The sequence below is a fragment of the Parus major genome, chromosome 10 (genome assembly GCF_001522545.3).
Source record: "Parus major isolate Abel chromosome 10, Parus_major1.1, whole genome shotgun sequence".
Lineage (NCBI taxonomy): Eukaryota > Metazoa > Chordata > Aves > Passeriformes > Paridae > Parus > Parus major.
In genome coordinates this window covers 20,059,518-20,079,693 of record NC_031779.1, presented here as the reverse complement: position 1 = coordinate 20,079,693, position 20,176 = coordinate 20,059,518, and the positions used below count along the sequence as shown (strand labels likewise).

Sequence of the window (20,176 nt, the reverse complement as noted above, 5' to 3'; positions counted from 1 at the left end):
GTTACTTTAAATAGAACTATACTGACAACCAAAGGGTTGACACTGTATTTCAGAAATGGTTACTTAAAAATAGAGAAACTTGACAAAAGTGGGAAACATCTATTTGGTCAGAATTTAAGCTAACGTACAGATTAAAAAGATACAAATACCTGTAAATAAGAAAGGAGATAGGAAGACTCATTAAACAGTTGCAGAGAATGATGCAGTATTCAGCAAAAATGAGTGTCCTTTAGATACATCCTAATGAAGCCTGTAGAAAAGAGTAAAAATTGCTGTACCTTGACAGAAATGAAGATAGGCTAGAGGATTTTAGCAGTGATTTGCCAAAGACTTGAACTAGTCCGTTTGTTTGTTTGATTGAAAGCAGATAGCCGATGGAAGTCAATAACTAGATAGTCAAAGCAAAGAAATCTTGCAAGAGGACAAATGCAAACAAGTCCTTGTGCTTCTTGACAGGTTTTGTCTGTCCCCTGTGCTCTGGTGAGAGCTTAATGCCTGTGCTCTTGGATGTGCTGTGATAGCTTTGTGCAGTGAGAGCTTGAAAGCTGGGATGCAGACTCATGGGGAGGTCAGAGTTCTGTGCACCCACAACTCTGCATTTCACACAAAGGTGTGGGGAAAGAAATATATTTTACTCAAATTAATGTCTGGGCAATGTGTGGGTCAGGCCGTGGTTATACTTTGTCCCAAGGCTTTCAGAAGATAGTATATTCTTGATCAGAGTATCTTTTCTTATTAAAGCCTTTGGCCTAGAGTTTTTAAGAAAATCAAATGCTTTTGAGCTTAAGATGGTAGACAGCTTGGATCTTTTGTTCAGAGAATCATGACCTTTAAACTCACTGTAAGACATGCTTTAGCTGTATTTTTTGAGATCTCATACTTCATTAAAACATACAGCCTTCATTTATATAAAACTGTTTTAAACATTATAGTAGAGAAAAACATGGAGATGTGACCCTGGCTCCACCCTAAAATTTGAAAACAACAGAAAAACATTTTAAGAACTGACTTTTTATATTTATGCTGGCCTAGGGGAAGATCCTGTCTATAGCTTCTTATTATTTATGATCCAGGGCATTCCTTTCAGTGTGACACTGGCTCAGGTGTGTAGCGATGAAATAAGTGTTCACATTTTTAACAGCTTGATTTCATGTTTAATTACATATCCTAGTTAGAAAGGAACTGCAGCTAACATCCCAGGAAGCTTTGTGGCCTTTTCAAAGCCATGAGGATAGGAAAGAGCCCAAAGACAGGATCTTTATTTCAAGCCATAATTGTCAGTTTGACAAAATGGAAAAAAGTGATTTGAGGTTTTTTAGCATAAAGAGGGAAAACCTCCCTGTCTCTTTTATAATTCAATACCTGAAATAAATCTATCTTTGCATCAGAGAATAATAGTGTCATTAAACTTCCATGTTTGAGTGGTTGTTGGAATTGAGCCTCAATGAGCCCCATCTTAGTACTGGTCTTGGTGCCTGGTCTGTGAGGTTCCTCACAGATCAGATGAAGCTCCTGATCTCCTGAAGGACTGAAGAAATGGAAGTGACCTTGATCATAGCTCTAGGTCTTCCTGGTAGAAGCTCAGTGCCCCTTTTTTAGGAACTGGAAGAGCCTTGAAGATTGGTGAGTTCTTTCCTTATTAGTTCCCTTTTTCTTTTGCTTTTGATGACTGTATTTGGGCTTATTGCTAAATGTTGTTTTCTTTAAAAGCTGAAAAGAGATTATCTGCAACTGTTACCTGATCATATGAAGGCTGGAGTGCTGCCTCAAAGAACATGTGTGCAAGAGGCTTCTTAGGCCATTTAAATAGCAGGTGCATGGTGAAGGCAGCAGCTGCTTTAAGAACCTCTCCAGTTTTGAGAAGAGTTTTGCTGGTCAAACAGTACACATATGCTGTGCTTTGTGAAAACCACCATACATCATAAATTACTTTTGCTTTTTAAAAAAACACTTGCAAAGTATGAAAATAACATTCCAGTTCCCTGGGGCACGAACAGGTAAAAAGACCGTAAATAGAGAGGGAAACTAGAGACAGTAGATGCTCCAACCTTCAGACATTAATTTCATAGAGATAGTTGTTTCTGACGTAAAGTCTCAACAGCAACTGGAAGATGCAAAATTTTTGTGACTTATAAAGAAGTATTTTGAGGCAAAAGAGAAAAGAGCATGACATAGTGTTGAAACTATTGTTTCCTTATAAAATAAGATCATGGATGGAAGATAACAAATTGGTCTGTTTATATATTAAAAAGGCTTTAATGCACTTAAAGATATCTGGCTAGTTCATGCTTTAAAGTGTACTTGCATGAGTGTTAATAGGAAGGGATTTTGAAACAATGACTAATATCAGGAAATGTCCTGATTAGACAGTAAAATCTAATTTTGCTGCTTGAAATAGAATATATCAATATTTAAAAAATCAATACAGAAGGAGATCTTGCTGCTCCGAATATCCTGCTAGGGGCTAAATTTGATCACTGTTGTAGTGGGTGTAGAAAAGGAAAAGGCTTGCAGAGTTTTGTGTCACTGTATGAAATGGCCTGGGGTATATTCCCTTCCTGGATGTGCAGTGGGAGCTGCCATTCTGGAGTGCTCTGAAAAATCTGCTGATGGCAGTGCAATTTCCAGTGTGGGTCTGTTCTAGGGCCAGACTATGTAACCCCCTCCCTTTCCTCCTACACCACTGGCACTGCTCTCTGAAGTGACAGACATGTCTCAGTGTTCTGGGTTTATTAGGAAAGACCCAAAGAACTTCCCAAGGGACAAAATTGTCCCTGGGCTACCCACCTGGGCAGTTCTTACACTGAAGTAGACAATGTTAACTCAAATATTAAGAAGCCTAGTTTTTATCAAGCAGAAATAGCAAATACATCCTCCTGCTTTGTCTTCAGCACTGCTACATAGCAGCACCTTTAAGGTAATATCCTTTGCTCACCCTGTGCATCTTTAAGCTGAAAAAGGGGACTGCACATTTACAGTCATCTCTATCCCCACCTTTCTACTTGGTTCTTTTTGTTCACATTGACTACGCAAAACTCTTCAGCTTGTATTATAATGGTTATAGTGGGATGACAAGTATGATGGGTAGTGATAATGACCCCCTCTGTTTTGAAAAATGTTCATTGTAATGCACAGGGGACCCATAGCATGAAGCTATTTTCTTCGTAGTTTGTCCTTTGAGAATATTTAACCTTTGCTCTTTTTAAATAGGATGTTAAGACGCAGCTATGCTACCTGGCCAAAACATACAGAAATCTAAGATGTTTGATTTTTTTCCTCAGGTTTACAGATTTTTGCCACTGATTGGCATCATCTGTAAGCTACAGAAATGAAGATTCTGGTTTGGGTTTTTTTTGAAATTTAAAACCTAAAATTCTGTGATATTTTTATTTCTGAGCGTTCCATTGTGTCTGACAGTTCTTCTAAAATCATTGAGAGGGAGACCTGCTGTGGGGCCAGCAGGATATCTCCAGCTTTCACAGTTAATTCTGGAATCTAGAAGTAAGCCAGCATCATGTGTAAGGCAAGCAGGGCAGTGAGAGTGGTTTCAGTTCTTGCTGTGGGGGGTGGAAAAAATCACTATTGCCAACTAGCACACCACGAAGTAATCTGTATATTCCAATGCTGGACTAGGATGGCTGAGCCCAGCAAAGCAGAAACAAGGAGGCACAATTATTTGCAAGTGCCTTGGAGCTGATGCTGATTATGAAACAACTTGCAAGGTTCCCAGAAAACAATGTAAACATTTATCTGAAAACATGCTGGAAATGGGTCTCCAGAGGTCGAATATCTGCTACTCCTGCCTCACTCATTCGCGTTCATTGTCTGTCCAGTGTGGTCCAAGCTCACCGCTGAGCCGTGTCTGTGCATGAGCAGCCGGCTGCCGGTGTGCGGTGTCAGGCACATCTGTCCCCACTGGGTAGCTGAGACTGCGTTCGGTGGTTCGTGTCGCTTGTCTTTAACTGGAGGAACAGCTCTGCAGCTGGAGTCCGACGTGAAGTTCCAGTTTGAGACACTTAAGCCGAAGGCGCCCGAGGTGGGATGGGGAGCACCGCTCCGGGAGCTCGTGAGGAGCGGCCTGAGAGCGATGGGAAAAGCGTTCAGCCAGCCGGAACCCGTGTTGGCTGGGGTTTGACCTGTGTCACGGATTTCGGAGCGCTGGCCGCGGTTTGACCCGTGTCGGGTGTTCCGCAGCGCGGGACAGGACCTCGGTCCTCGCCGTCGCCCGGAGATCGAGAGGAGAGCCGCACGGGGCTGGCCGAGGAGCACCGGAGCAGGCAAGGCCGCCCGTGGGGATGCTCGGCGGTGCGCGGAGGGTTAAACCGGCCTGGCACGGGCGGGGGGCGCGGCGGCTCCTCCCCGCCTCCGTGACACGGCAGCCGCTCGCCGCAGCCCGGGCCGTGCCGCCGCATCCTCCGCGCTCGGGGCAGCCGATCCGCGTCGCTTCCCGGCCAGGATGGTAGGTGCATCTTCCTTCCCCACCGGCCCGGGGCGAGCAGCAAAAAGTGCCGGGGCGGTCGGGGGTGAGGAGCTCCGGTATCGTGGAGGTTGCGAGGTGAAGGCGGCGGCGCTTTGTTCGCGCTCGGATGCTGCTCATTGCTTTGGAAGACGTTGGTCGGCCGGGGAGGACGGGCCCTTCTGGGGAGGTAACGGGGGATATTGGTGACGGCAAGCGGACCTGCCCGGGCTCTGCGCTCCTGTGCGCGGTCCCGGTGAGCTGGTGGGGCTGCGCAGCCCTGCCAAAGGCGCAGGTGAGGAGACGCAGTCGCGCGGAGCGCTCAGAGCGGGTGCGGGTTTATTTCCTTGGAATGTGGGGGGGTTGAGGGGGATTAGTAACAAGAGTGGGAAGGTGGCTGCGGATGGAGCTTGGGGTTTCTATGATTTGCGGACCTTGCCCCTCCTCAGCTGTTTGTGCTTGACTATAGGAACAAAACCCAAATTCCCCAGCTGCTCAGCTGCTTGCCGCACTTGTGTACTCAGCTCAGACGCAGAGAAGGATGTATGAAGATGGGTTTAGAGAAGAATCCGTAGAAAATATTCTGCCTGTGAGGAGCATAAAGAGTCCTGCAGCATTATGTTTTATCCTAGTACAGTCTTCCCTGAAGATCGTGTGCTGCTGAAGAAGGGAGGAGGTGGTACAAGGCATCTCACACACGCTGCCTTTGGGCAAGGCTTGACGAAGGACAGTATTAATATCTGTATCACCGTTCAGCTCCGTGCTGATGCTGGAATGAGGCTAATGCCAGGCAGGAGGGGGAGGGTTGTTAAGGTGGACTGTGGTGCTATTGTTTTAATGCAAGAGAGATACATCTTCTTTTGCAATTTCTCTGCCCTTTGGTGCTGCACACCCACATATGAGTAGTCTTGAAGTAGCTGAAGTCTGACTTCGAGCTTCATAACACTAAATTCCTCCAGTACAGGAAACCAAAAAGCATTCAAATGCGTCCAGCAAGTGGGGGAGGAAAAAGGGAAGATTCCTGTAAAATGTAAGTGATGCAGCCTTTCTATGGCAGCAGAGAGAGAAGATGTGGCCAATCTTGGAGCTGATTTCCATCCTAATAGGCTATAAGCAGGGACTTTGTGCTTAAGAAATGAGAATAACAAAATGCTTTCTTTTTCCTAGCAGTAGTCCTTTGTCATCCTTCACCTTGCTGTACTGCCCTTGTAATACAGAGGGATAAGGGCCAGGTGTCTCTTTATCATTAGCTCTCCTGCATTACCAGTGGTAGTGTGTGATGGTGGCACCTTTGCAGTCACGGACACACGAGGTTATATTTTATTAGGGTATCTCTGGCATTCATTAGTGTTGCCACCAACAAGCTTCTTGTTAAAAGTGTTAAATTATCTGTATACTAGAGCTGAAATGTGTTGAAGTATTCCAAAATATGGCCTTTTATCTCCAGGGTTCAGAACTAGAGGAGCCAAAAGCATGATTTGTCACTTTGCACAGACCTGGGTATGTGACCATGAATATCTGTCAGACACTCTTGTTTTGGCTAAGAGGGAAAAAGAGAAGAAGCAAAACCTCCTTGACCAGAGAGGGAGCAATGAAGAGAAGTCAGTAGTGATGCCAACAAAAGCTTTCTTAATATAGAAGAGAGGGGGCTGAGAGTGCTCAGACTGGAACTGTCAGTGATGTAGGGAGGGGAAAAAGGAGGGAGCTGGAATCAGTGTGTCATTGATCACACAGTGAGCTTGGAGGGGAGGAGCATGGCTGCTGCACACTCACACACACAGAAACACACGCACGCACACACACACTGCGGCAAATTCTGCAGCTGGTGCCTCCTGGCTTGTGACTGCAGAAAAAACAAGCTCCGGTTTAAACTCTCTGATCTCAGAGACGAGGCTGTTTCTATTCCAAGTTGCTCTGGTTCCGCTGTGAAAAGCCCTGCAGGCTGGGCACTGTTCCAGAATGACAGGGATTCCTCTTTCTTCTGCTGGGGTAGGGGCCCTTTTGCTGTGTAAGGTCAGTACCCTCTCTGTCTCCTTGATGGCTCCATACTGGTTGGCCACATCCAGCCTGCATGTCTGTCCTTACAATTTCTCCAGCAAGTAGTTGCTGAATTGGGACACATTTTTTCCTCCCCTCCTTTCTTTTTGCATGATCTGGCTAGGCCAGGCTGTGAGCTCTTCCGCCCTACTCCCATTCTGCAGATAGAGAGATGTGTAGCTGTGCAGTAGTTTCTTTCCTGACAAAACAATCCACCTGCTGTCATGTCTTTCTGCCACTCTTCCTCATGTCTATCGTGCTGGCATACCTGAGTCACATCCTCAGCAGGTGTGGTGGTAAATGGATGATAGACTGGATCACAGAACATGGTGAGCAATTTCCAGCTCTTTGGTGAAAGCAGGGAAGCTGCATGTGTGTGAACAAAAGGTGCAATGTGTCTCAGATGGGCATAGCTGGACACCAGGGGAAGGGCAGAAGAGTTTCTGTGGGATGTGGCTTGTGCTCTTTGTACATGTTCAGACACAGACCTTCCTAGGTAACTCCTGGGATGCATCTTGCAAAGGAGGAAGAAACTCAGAAGCAGTAATACATCCTTGTGATAGGCATCTGAGTAGAGAGATCTTAGTGGGTGCTGCTTCTAGCAGAGCCCAGGGTGCTTGTTACAGGCATTATCACAGACTTTCCACTGTTCCTTGATGGGCAGGAGAGAGAGAGACCTCCAGTCCTTGAGAGGAGATGCTATGGGGCACAAAGCAGTTCAGATAGTCTGCTTAGCACACAGAGACCTGACAGCAGTAGCTAGTTTAAAACACAGGGAGTGTCTTCCAGACTGTTAGGCAAAAGTACCTGGAGGAGAAAGGCAGGAAATAGAGACTTTCCAGAAACTCTGTATGGGAGAAAAGAGAGCAAGCTATGTGTAAATGAATGCCTAAAATTATTATTCTGTGGAGAATTTACTTAGATGGAAAAAGAAGATTTATTTTTCTTTCCCCCCAAAAATCATGAATTTTCTGGATGCCTACGCCAGTCTAGTGGCTGTTACAGGAAAGATTAGAGTAAGTATTGAGCTAGTTTAGTTATAACTTCCTAGTCTGTATTTTCTCATCCCCTTCGAGGTGCTCGGGTGCACAGTATGAATTCTTACAAATACACCTTCTGTGTTTGCAGTAAACACTTTCCTTCTACTGAAACATTGAAATTAGCAAGCTTCTACCAGTTTTGTGAAAGTTGGTGGAGCAGGCAAGTGATCAGTCAGTGCCTCCATGGGAGCAGTGCACCTCTGTTTGTCCTGCACTCCCTGCTCACACACCAGCTGTCAGCACGTGGCTCTCTAAGAATGCTGTCACTTGCACAGTTGGTAGTTCTGGCTCACAAGTGGAGCTGAGATTATGGCACTGGACAGCAGGGAGTGTGGAGGAAGCTGGGATTATGGTGGTGGAAAAGAGCAGGGTGGATACACAAAAAGCAGTCTTCATTGGTTCATGCTTCGCTGCAACTAAGCTCTGTGGCTTGTTTTTACCTTTGCTTCACATGAAAGAAATTGAGATAAATTTCTAATTGTGGTGACTTTAGGTCAGTTTTCCTCCTCTCACAGCTTCCTCTCCAGGATTGCAGAAGTTAGTACTAATGGCACAATTAGTTATGTGTCCAGCTATTCAGGAAATTTCTGTCCTGATGTTTTATTCACAGATGAACACGAGCACTAATCTCCTTGGCCAGCAGGTTCTTAGTTCTCCTGAGACAGCCTTTGAAGTCTTGATCGACCAATCTCTCAAATGCATAGAATAGTACTGGGTTGGCTTGTTTTTTGGTTTTATTTTTTAAAAAGGAATACAATTTTGAATAATTTCTGCTTTTCTGAAAACAGCATTATCCCAGTGTCAGTATTTGGAAAGAAAGTAGTGAGCCCTTTCTTTGCTTTTGAAAGTAAAGGTTTGAATATTTCCTCTAAGAAGTTGAAGGCTGAGAATCACCAGCTGAAGGAGACTTGCGAATCACAGTGGGTAGGATTCAATATGCATGTCTGTCATCAATACATGCTACCGAATAACATTTGTGTCTCCTTGCACATGTTACTGTCATTCATGCACCTTCTTGGGAAGCGCTGAAGTCTTTGGCAATTTGCTAGCACCTACCTCGGGGCTGTAAAAGTTTAGCCTTGTTTTTCACAACATGCTATAGCTACAAACAGTGTTAAAATAGCATGGCTATTTTTAATATTTTATTTTTAATAGCTCTGTTGGCTTTCAAGTTAAGAAATTCAGTTAATTGCTTTTGTTCTTTGCTAACCTTTTCTTTCACTGGGCTCTCATCTGTCAATTCTCTATTAAGCTCCAGTGCCCAAATTTTAAGTAATTTAGGAGAAAAACTAGAAGGAAAAGGCTATTTGTACCTCTCTTTTGAAAACTGTCTGAGGAATGATGGTCTGTCATTGGGCACTCCAGATGTTCTTAGAAGAGGAATGGGCAAGAAGCCAGTGATTTACCTTCTGGATGGTTGGATTTATGTTCTGAAAAGCTTACTAAAAGTGGATTAAGAGGGATAAGTTAAGTTGCAGTACTTGGACAGAAGTGCAGACACTGCCCAAGCCATGTAAGAAGTCAATGGCCCAAATCAGCAGTTACTCCTTTGCACAAAGCACTGGATAGGGTGGTTCTCTGTGCCTTTCTTTGACCCATGTAGCATCTTTCTGAAGAACCAGCTTGCAGGCTGATGGGTATAAGCATAATATGTGTTTTGGCCCAGTTCTTGGTTGCTAGATTTGCGTGAGAGTTTTGTTATAGTTTTTTTTTCTTACTGTTGGTCCACATTCAATGGCAAAGACCATTGCTAAGGAAGGGGGAGGCACGGCAACAAGGAAGGCTCCCGTGCCTGCATGGCTCTGAGGGAGCTGAACAAGCAAGAGGCCCTGAGAGAAGTGTTTGTGCTGATGGAAACCTCCCCCGGCCCTTTTGATTCTCTCTGGTTAGTAACTGGGAGAATAAAAGTTAGTAACTGGAATTCAGTCCCTGATTCCACTATGTAATCTGCAAGCCGAAAGGGACCTGACTAGATGGGGAAGCAGGGGCTCCTGAGATGAAATAAGACTCAAGTGAGCTCATTTCAAGCAGACTGGTGAAAGGCAGTAGATGAGTGGAGATGTCACCAGTATCATGACAGCAAGGTGGCCTGGACTACTCTGCTAGAAACCTCCTTGGCTGCTTCCAAACCCCTCTCCCTTCAGTGCTAAATGGATAGGCCCTGTGTTTGCTGGCAGAAGGGACAGGAGGCCTTGAAGTTCTCAGCTTTGAAATAGCTTTTTGTATTACATTCGTTATTGCTGTACTTCACCCTGTAAATCAAATCCCAGGAACCCAGACCATGCAGAGAATGAAGGGTTAACTAGATCCAAGAGTGCAAAGTCAAGATGCAGCAAAGAAAGTTGTTTGCAGAGGAGAGCTGCATTTTCGCAAGGGCTGGCAGAATACAGTCCTGTGCTTCACCAACCACCTCAGCCACTTGGAGTTCACAGCTGGTTTAATATCTGTATCTTCAGCAAGTCATCCTAAAAACAAGCAAGGGAGAGAAGAAAACCTACTTGGAATGAGACTGTTAACAGTACAGAATAGGAATGAGGTTTAAAGTCTCCAAACAGTTGCTGTAAATCAGAGGCAGGATTCTCTTGCCAGAAATTTGGCATCTCAATAGGCAAAAAGGAGGAAATCTCAGAGTTATTTCTGTGTGTATGCAGCTATCCCCGCTCTTATACAATTAAGTTCTCCCTGCCTCAGGCAGTTTGTCATATTGATCAGCTGAGAAGTTTAAAAAAAAAAAAGAGAGTGAGAAATGGAACAGATCATGAGCTGTGCCTCCAAGTCAGTCAGAGTCAGCATTACCCAGATACTTCTCAGCTAGGAGAAACATGCAGTTTTCTTCAGTCTGTGCTATGTTCTGGTTGTAAGAACATTTGTTCTGGGATGCACATTCTTATTAAAATTAAGAGATAATGACTTACAGGAGTCTTCATCTCTGGAATCTGAAACCTCAGTGCCAATGGGAGTGGTTTTGTGGAACCCCTGTTTCCAGAAACTCCCAGCTTAAGTCCAGCTGACACAGGAAAGGGAAACGTTAATTTGGTTTCCAAAGGGACCAGCTGTAATAAGTCTGCCAGTGGTTGGTGGAGTGAGGACACCAGATAAGAGGGTGTCTTAAAGTGTGTTTAGGTTTTCTTTTGTGGATTTAACTGGAGACATTTAAGAAGTCACAGCTTTAGCTCTTCACAGCTGGAGGCTGTGTCTCTGTGCAGGGCTTCATTCCTGATTCGTGCAAATGCCACACACTGCTCCTCAGCAGAAGGATGCAAGGCCTACATGAGTTAGCAAAGTTGCTGCAGGTGACAGAACATTTTTTGTGGCCAATCTAGCATCTGGCAAGCTAGGTAGACATGCTCACCTTATGCATTATCTCAGTGGTGGTATAACTTCCAGTTGAGGGGCTGTAACTTCTGGAAATATATGAAACTGTTGCCAAAGTGAATATCTACATCTTCAATTGGTGGTTCTAAAATGGCTGAGCTATCAAATTGCTCTTTAGCATAAAAGTGAGACAGTATGTGCAATTAGGGAGCAATGAGATGGTTGCTATGGTATAGAAATAGAGGTTGCCTGGGAGAGGAGCTGTAGATGGCATGAAAATATCACAGGGAGGAGGAAAGATGGGAAGCAAAGGCAAGTGGTTAGCAGGAATATCTCCTGGGATGTGGCAAGTGCCCACAACCTCCCACACCTTAAGGAATATTTCATCTCCTTCTCTTGCCCTGCTGCTGATTCACCTTTGTAGTAAATCCCCAGGAGGCAGTCAATCATTTCACAGAGCCTGCTCGTACTTTAAAACATGATCAGTTCTCCTGGCATGCAGTAACAGTATGGTAAGGTGAGTTATGAAATATCTCTGGCATTGTACATAAAAGGAAGCCTGAGAACACTTTCAGATTCCTCAGCCCTCTTCCTCCTGACAGATTCAGCCATGTTTTGAGAAAACAGATCTTGTTCTCCTTCACTGCTCCCTCGTCTTTCCAGAGACACTCCTCTTTCTACTGGTTTACTGCTGTGTTTTTCCTTTCTCTGTCCCTCCTAGTATGGTTCTCAATTAGTTTCACTTTTTCACTCTGTTCCTGTTGAGAGCCTTTTTTTCCTTTGTGGAGCTGTCTTGCTGATGTTGTCTTCTTTCTGTAGCTTCTTGAACCAAGTTCTCTGATTGCAGAGTTCTGTAGCTTTTAAGGCTTTTGCTCGGCCTCTGAGCTGTTCTGAAGTTTGTGACTTTCTGTCCCAAATCAGATGCTTTCTTTTCTGATGTTAGCACCTCACAGCTCCTTTTACACTGAGTTGGATTGTGGCAGTGTTTTGTGGAAGTGCATCTGTGACTGGCTGTCCGTTTGTCCTCCTGAAGACAATTGTGTGGGAGTTCTGATTGGAGGCTTGAGAAAAAGCCCTCAGAGGAGCACAGAATGCATCATCAGCTCTGCTCTGGCTCCCCTGATGCTCCTGCATATGCTGTGTGCTTCTCTGTTCAGTCCTGTGTGTGCTGCACTGCCAAGCTCCCTGTCAGGGCTGCTGTAATCCCTGCCACCCTTTTCTGCAGCTACAGAGCCACTCAGCAGGAGAGCCTTAGTGCACGTGTTGTACTGTGGAGAGGGTGCTCCTCTACCTTCTACTCAGCTTCAGAATAGCTGGAATATGAGAAATAGCGGTCAAAATACCACTTGTACCCAAAATTCCCCTCAGTCCACAACCGGGATATCAGCTAAAGCCAAAGCCAGCATCTGGAGATTTGGCCTCATTAACAGGCAGAAGTTGTAGATGTGCCTTCAGTCTGTACAGAATGCTTTACTTCATAAAGATGTTTGAATTATCTTCCCTTTCTCTGCACACTGCTTTGTACTTTCCTGTGCTTTGTTTATTCAGTTCCTCCAGATAAGGTGTATCTCCACACACCCACAGGGCTTTATTTCAGTAGTGCTGTGTTTTTAACTGTGGGATTCAGTATCTCAATATGAAAAATCATTAAATTCTATTTTGAGATATTCATAAAAAATAAAAACTCATACATATGACATTTGCCTGCTCAAACACCACTGACTTCCCCTTCTATTCTAGGTACAGTTTAAAATCCCTCATTTTAAGCCCTGGTTGCATCTGTGACCTGTTGGGTGATGGTTTCCACTGCTCCACAGGCAGCACACGGCTCTGCCCTGGCCCTCCCTGGCAGGGCCTCAGCAGTTTGCTGCAGTTTCTTGCCTCTCAATTTTCAGATGATTTTCATATTTCTGTTAAAAATATGTTTTCTCTTTGCTGGTGTACAGTGAGTTTCACTGAGAAAATAACTAGAGATCCCCTTTAACAGGATAGATTTTTTGATTAAGCACTGACAAATATTTCTCTATTTCTGCAGAGTGTTTGAAGATGTAAAAATAGAAAGTATATGAAATAAATCTTTACAGTAGACTTTTTCAGACTATAAGAGGCAGAACACTTGCTGCTGGACCACAAAGGACTGTCCGAAGCCAGTTCCTCATCATTCTCAGCTGCTGAATCATACTAGCAAGCTAAAACTACAGCACTTTCCCAATAATCTTGTGAAAATAAGTATCTACTGCAGCTATCACATGTTGTGTCAGGAGGGAAGGAAGCAGTGAGACCGCCCTTTTGCTGTGATCCCCAGTGATCTGGCTAAGCCCTTCGCTCTGCTCATCTCTGGAAGAGCAACAAAGGTCCCAGCATTGCTGGGAGCGTTGCATTGCCTCAGGCTCTGGAAGGCAGTGGTTAGGCACCAGTGTGCATGGCAGCCACCCACCTAGGACTCAGAATCTCTCTTAGCCTTTTCTGGGGGGTTTCTGCCAAGTTCTAGCTGTATTCCTCACCTGGTGTCTCTCTCCTTACCTTGCCTGAGAGTCTCATCTGGCACAAAACTGCCATTAAATAGTAAGGAGGAGCAGAGTGGGACTTGTCCTGTCATTGTGATAAACAAATCCAGGTGCATCCCTGGGGTATGAGAAATTGTGTTTAAGTTCCTGAACTGGAACCACCACACGAGGACCTGAATGGTGAATCAGCAGTTGTTGGCTGTGTATCAGCTGCCAAATCAAACTTTGTGTTTATTTTTTAACTCCTGGGCCCACTTCATTAGCTGCCAGAGCTTCCAGATCTCCATCAGCCGGAGCTGGTCCCGTCTGCCAGCCGTACACTGTTCAGCTTGCCTGCTGGAGGAAGGAGCTGTGTGCTCTTCAGGTGCTGGGAGTGTGATATTGCTTCCAACAAGGGCACATTCCCTCCTTTCCCTCAGTACTGGACTACACGGGGTAGCCCTGGTCCGGCAGAGGAGTGGGTCCATGGTGCAGTTGGACACAGGACTGTATCTGCTCAGACAGGATGAGAGACAGGACCATGCTCAGAGCTCAGTGCAAAACCTTTTCTCATTTTCCCCTGGTCTTTACAATCTCCCTCCCAAGGAGCTGTGACTTGCCATACTTGGTACAGTCCTGGAGTGTTGGTGAATGACTGTGTTGTTTCATTCTCTGAATGGACACCATTTGGGGCTGGATCCTTTTTCTTCCATTGGCACTGAAGAAGCTACAGTTAGAGACTTCACAGAATGAGAGAGTCATTTACTAGCTCGGTGTTATTATGTAATTTCAGAGTGAAGGAAATGTCAGTCTTTCAGCTTGCACCAGCTCATGTTAATTATGCAAATATATGCACTCTAAGAACCCTATGGATGGTTTGATTGTCTTCAGAGGTGGACTTTGTTCAACAGACATCAGGAAGACCATGTGATCCCAGGCTCAGCTCTTTGCTGAACTGTAGCAAAAGGTACTAGGCCATAGCGGTATCTAGAATCTTCTTGTTAGAGTCTTTTCAACAGTGTCCCCTTGAAGAGGGATGCTCATGTCAGCTAAGACAGCCAGAAGCGAGGAAGAGTTGGTTTTTAATCACTGTGGCTTGTGTGCCTTTTCAGACTCTGAAGCTTCCGTATTTTTTATCAATGTATTATTGGTATTCACTTTACAGGTAGAACCTGGTAAGCCTAAATAATTTTAGGGACAAAGGAGGGGACAGATGTGCCCTGAGGGTGGTAACGAGGGATAAAGAATGCATCCTGGGTGGGAAAGGGCTGATTTCTATGTGGTCAGACAAGCACTCTCCATCCTCTGGATGGCAAAGTCATGGGATCCATCAGACAGGTACACAGAGTAGTGAGTTCCTTGCCGTGAGTTTTCTCTTTTATCGGCTAAACAGTCCCACCTGACTTCTCTCATCAAGATGTGCCAGTCCTTTAATCATCTTTTGGCCCTTACGTTCATTCTGATTTGTTGTACCAGTCAGAGCATCGTGGCTGATTTCAGCACAGCCACTTGAAAGGTGACCCAGAGCTCTCGTCTAAGGCATCATTTCACAAAACTGAGTCCTGCTGCCCTGACACTTGGTCTCTGATTTCAGCATGGTGAGCTGTAACTGATTTTTCCAGTCCTGATTAACAGAATAAGACCTCTGAGATTTGATGGTCTGAAAGATTAAAGAACATAACAAGAACATATGCATCTTGCATAGCTATCCTTGACAGCTCTTCAGACTAGCTCAGAGTTTATTCTGCAGCTACGGGGGCTCTAGGTGCTTCCATTTAAAGTAGCAGAACACAAGGATCTGTGCTGTCAGCATGACCTCCTTTTCTGCCTCTACAGCCATCTGTCTGTTTGTAGGATCATCTCTCTCCCTCAGGCATCCTGTTTGTCACAGTTACCCCAGTGCACTATCCTTTCTTCCAGCCTAGCCTGACCTCCATAGAAGAGCCCTCTGTGCCTGACTGCTGAGCATTAAACCCACAGCATCTGCTCCTTTGTCCTCTCTCCCTCTGTCTCTTTGCAGGTGCAGTCCTGAATTACCGCTCCAGAGTCAGTGTGGCTTTGCTCTTCACTTGCTATCTTCTGCCATAACCAAAGAAATTCTACACTCAAAGGGCCACATAATCAGAATGTGTTAATTAGACCTGTAGGGATCACCAAGTCCAACTCCCTGCTCCTCACAGGTGTAGCTGAACTTAAACCATATGACTAAGAACATCATCCAAATACCCCTTGAACTCTGGTGGGCTTGGTGCTGTAGCCAATTCCCCAGGGAGCCTGCCCACCCTCTTGGTGAAGAACCTTTTCTAATGTCCAGTCTGAACTCTCCCAATGCAGATTCATTCTATTTCCATTTATCCTAGTGCTGATCACCAGAGAAAGGAGATCAGCAGCTTCTCCTCTGCTGCCCTTCTTGAGAATGCTGTGAACAGCAATGAGGGTGCCCTCAGCTTTTCTAGTATGTGAGCTATACATACTCTTAAAAAAAAATAAAAAATTCTGAGTTTTCCTCCTTTCCAACTAGTTCAGGAGTTCAGCTGCACATCCTGAAATGTCACCTGAGTATTAGTAACGGAAATCCATCCTCTAGAGCAGATTGGCTGTTGTTCACCATCTCTGGGATGTTTTGTGTAGTGCCACCATGGTCAGGAGGAGGCACCTGTGGGTGGCTGCCCTGTAGGAAGGAGCTGTATGTGTCTTCTGTGGGCCTTTGGGGTCAGGGTGCTGATACTTCTGCACAATGGTAAGTGATGTGATCTGTGTGGAGAAGGCAAACGCCCTGTCTGTTCTCTGAAACCTTACTGTGGTTGTGAATGAGGTGTGTTTGTGTGTTAAATCTTTCCATGTTTTAAAAAGTTTCCATGTGTTATGCAGCAAGCACATTGTGTGGGTAAAAGGCAAGTAATGCTATGAGTCAAAACTACTTAAAAGACAGAAAACAAGTTAGCAAACAAATAATATGGTCATCTTTGTGCAGCATCCAGAGGTAAAGTACAAGGGCTTCATGATTTCTTCTACAAATACAAAGTTGATCAGTACAGTAACGATGAATAAACACAGAGATGGCTAAATTTATAGATGATGCAGTTACTGAGATCTAGAAAAGTCTGTGAGGAACTTCAGCAACTAAATTGCACAGTCATGGTGTTCATTAAATTCATTGCCAAAAAAAAGCAAAATCAAGCACACTAGAGAAATTAAACCTTCTATACTCCCTAAAAGAACTTAATAGTTTCATGGCAGGCTGAAATTTGGATGTCACTGTGTACCCTAACTTAAGATCTTTATTTGGTGCAAAGACAATCTTAGGTTATATTATGATGCATAACGAAATAGGGTGGGAAATAATACAGAAAATACAATAATGACACCCTTTGAATCTTCTGTGCGCCTTCTTGTGTACTTCTATTCTTGCTCATCCCAGTGGCCATAGGGATAGACGACAGCAGTTCCAAGGGACTAAAGAAACTTTCCTCCAAAGGAACAAGTGGTAAGGACCAGAGGCTTTCTGCCTTGGTGGGGACATGATGGATGAGAATATTTCCTGGAAGTGCACATGCACAGGGATGATTGAAGAAATCAGAATGTGGCTGAACACATAGAGTGAGGGTTCATACAAAATGAGAAATGTAATGCTACTGAAGAGAGGAGATTTATATTATGTAGCAGCTTCTGGGTATAGTTCGAGAAAGCTGCACAGGGTCAGGGATCTGTGTTCAGAATACACCTGGAGATGAGCTGTGTCCAGATATTTGTTCCAGGTAAATTGAAGACTGCAGTCTTCAGGAGTCTGAGAAGGATATTCCTTGTACTGGTCAATGGAATGGAGGGATTTTCTAATTTGCAATGCTATTTCCAGGCATGCATTTCATTGTGATAGAGCTCTAATAAGGACAAATACCTGGAAGTGACCTGAACAGCATGCTTCTAGTCACTATGTCTGCAATGTCAGTCACACTGCTACGTGTTTCTGGTTCATACACCAGTGAGAGGAATGATGTCCCAGGCTGCATAGAGAAAGTGGTCAGCAAAGGATTTCTCAGCCTGATAAGCGCTTGGATTCACAAAGGCCTCGGGCATGTGTGTTCCCTTAGCCAGACACGGGCTGCTACTGCACTGGGCTGGGAAGGCCACTGCCCCAACTCGGGGTGAATAGGGGCATGGGCCATGTTAGGGCACTGTGTTGCTGCCTTACTCACAGTTTGCAGCCTGGAGTTCTGTTCTGTGCCGTTCTGTTCTGTTCTGCTTTGCCTCTGAATTTAGTTAAAAAACAGTTTGGGGTATTGGTGTGCACAGGTGTGTGCAGTGACTCCCGTGTTTCTGGAAATGGCCTATCTGTAGAGCTCTGCTCCTCTGTCTTCCTGAGAATCAACTGCTGCAACTGAAGAGAGGGAACCTACCCCACAGCATGGCAGGAGCAAAGCTATGGAGGGGTGCAATGCCTCACAATGTCACAGAATTGGCAAACTGTAGGCTGGAAGGCACTTGGAATTGTCTAGTCCAATCACACTTGCTCAAGAAGGGTAAGCAAAAGCAGGCTTCCCAGGCCTGTATCCAGCTGTGGTTTTAGTATGTCTGGGATGGATGCTCCACAACCTCAGTGTACAACCTATTCCAGTATTTGACCACCCTCACAGTAAAAACAGTGTTTTTCTTGTGTTCAGATGAAATTACCTGCATCTTAATTTGTTCCTCACATCGTGTCACTAAGCATTACTGAGAGTGCCTGACTTCCTCTTCTTCATTCCCTCCCATCAGGTATTTATTTATTCATATTGAAAATAACCTTCCCCCACACTCAGCCTCACCTTGTACGAAGACAATTTAGTCCCTTAGTCATGCTCACAGCCCTTCACAAGGCTCAGTCCTTCCCCATTCATCCCTCCCATCTGCCAGCAACTGCTGGCCCTGCAGCTTGAGCCTTCTCTTTCTTTCCCATGTGCAGGGGACATTCCCTGTGGGGTGAGGGGCTGCCAGCAGAATGCTAACAGCCAGGCTTTGTTCACAGCCTCAGTGGGACAGCTCAGCTGCCTGGGAGCACGGGATGGCAGGGAGAAGCACTGTTTCCATGCCTGTTAGTGCCACAGATGGGCCCCTTGCTTCTGCAGCTGGCACTGTCCCCAGCGCTGCCCGGCTGGCAGCCCACAGGCTGGCCTTGTCCCCGCAATGCCTGGCACTTGGTGCCTGGCAAGGTGCCCACAGGTGGCCACGGTGATTGCACTGTGCCCAAGAGCCCTCCCTGGCACGTGGCACAAAGATGAGGCTGCTGGTGTTGGTGCTGTGCACCACGGGGTGTTCCCCAAGTGCTGTGGGTAACCACTGCTAAAATGATGTCTGCGGTGTGCAGGCACCAAGGTGGCAGAGGCTGTGTCACTTTGTCTCAGTAGTAATGTTGAAAAATGGGGACAGATCACTTCTGTTCTGGATGGCCCAAGCAGCAGGACTGGGGTGCGTGGGGGAGCTGTGAGAATGCTGCACAATGGATCTGTGAGGAACCAGGGTGCTCCTTGTCAACACTTCTGGGACACCAGCAATGCCTTCACAGTTATCATTGCCTCGAGGATGAGTGGGGTTTTGTTTCTTCTGGCTGCACAGAATGCCCCAGAACAGCTCCTGGGCCCTCCTCACCTGAGCCTCCTCCCACCCTCCCACGCTGCTCCCCATGGCTCACTTGCAGCATCCCTTCTGTGCACAGGGCCTTGCTTCCCGGTGTCTCCAGCCATACAGCTATTCCACATCAAGTGCCAGAAATGCCACTGAACTCAGTGAATTTTGTGTAGTGATGGTTTGATTTTAGTCTAGAGGGATGATTTTTAGCCAAACGGAAAAGTTCAGAAAGCAGCTAGAGATGCCGAGTACAAATAGTTCTGCTGAGAGCTTAGCTCACTTTGGGCTGAAAGCTACCTTTTGGGCTAATCTGTCTGGTTAATTGCTAGTAAAACATTCCAGCAAAGTGAGTTTGGTTTAAAGCTATGCTGAGTATTGACCTTCCATGCTTCCCATCCTTCCTTCCACCAGATAGATAGATCTGTTTTAGAAGGAACGAGATCTGCCTAGAAAGAGGCAATGGGAGGTTGTGGAGGGTGGAAAGAACAACATTGTCAGCAAGCAACAGTTGTCTGAAAGATGTGAAATAAAAACAGGTTTTCATTTTCAGTGAAGATCTATGGACCTCCAACTATATATGAAGGATTAAAACCTGTGAAAATCTTAAACCCTATAAATTATCCATTCCAACATTTAAGTTCTAAGTGCCTGGCTTGTTGAGTGGATGCAATGTCCAGAGGTAGGTACTAGCAAAGACTAATCAAGAAAGGTTCTGTGCTGCCTTGCAGTGACCAGGAAAGTGCTGCAGGAAGGTGCTGTATGTTGTCCTGCCTACCAGAGCCATCTGATGTGGGCATACAACAGCAGCTCTGGTCCTGGCTGTCAGCGTGGCAGACACTCAATACCCTTCTGTCTAATAAATTAATAGGGCCCTGGAATTATGGTAGCATTTTGCCAAATATCTGTACAATGCCCGTGACAAGGTGAGCAAACAAATTGCTTTTTTTGTGCTCCCAGGATCTTCTTTGCTCTTTGGCTTCTCCTTTTTTTTTTCCTCTATATAGAGAGAGAGAACAGAGTCCTCTCTTGGTTGCTATTTGTGCCTCTGGCAAGAGAATGAGAGTTCTCGTTGTCTAGGTACTTCCCATAGCAGCAGCTTAGGAGTGCACATTTGGATTAAAGGAAAATGCTTCATTAAAGAAAAAAACTGTTATGAATGAGTGGAAACTTGTTACCAGTGCTGCACCATTCCAGTGAAAGCTGAGTTAGCACCCACTGACTGGCTGACAGAGCCCTGT

At 45.3% G+C, this 20,176-nt stretch overlaps 1 protein-coding gene across 4 annotated transcripts in view; it reads left to right on the top strand.

Moving 5' to 3' along the window:
- Positions 1-20,176, top strand: part of MAP1A (microtubule associated protein 1A) — a 53,180-nt gene that overhangs the window by 16,492 nt on the left and 16,512 nt on the right. Inside the window, exon 1 of one of the 4 annotated variants that reach the window (XM_015638807.1) lies at positions 4,372-4,459. The exons of 2 other annotated variants lie outside the window; for them this stretch is intronic. The gene's annotated coding sequence lies outside the window, so the exon portion shown is untranslated. Of the gene's footprint in view, positions 1-4,371; positions 4,460-4,684; positions 4,752-20,176 lie in introns of those variants that run through there. One more of the 4 variants, XM_015638808.3, reaches the window with a different exon arrangement.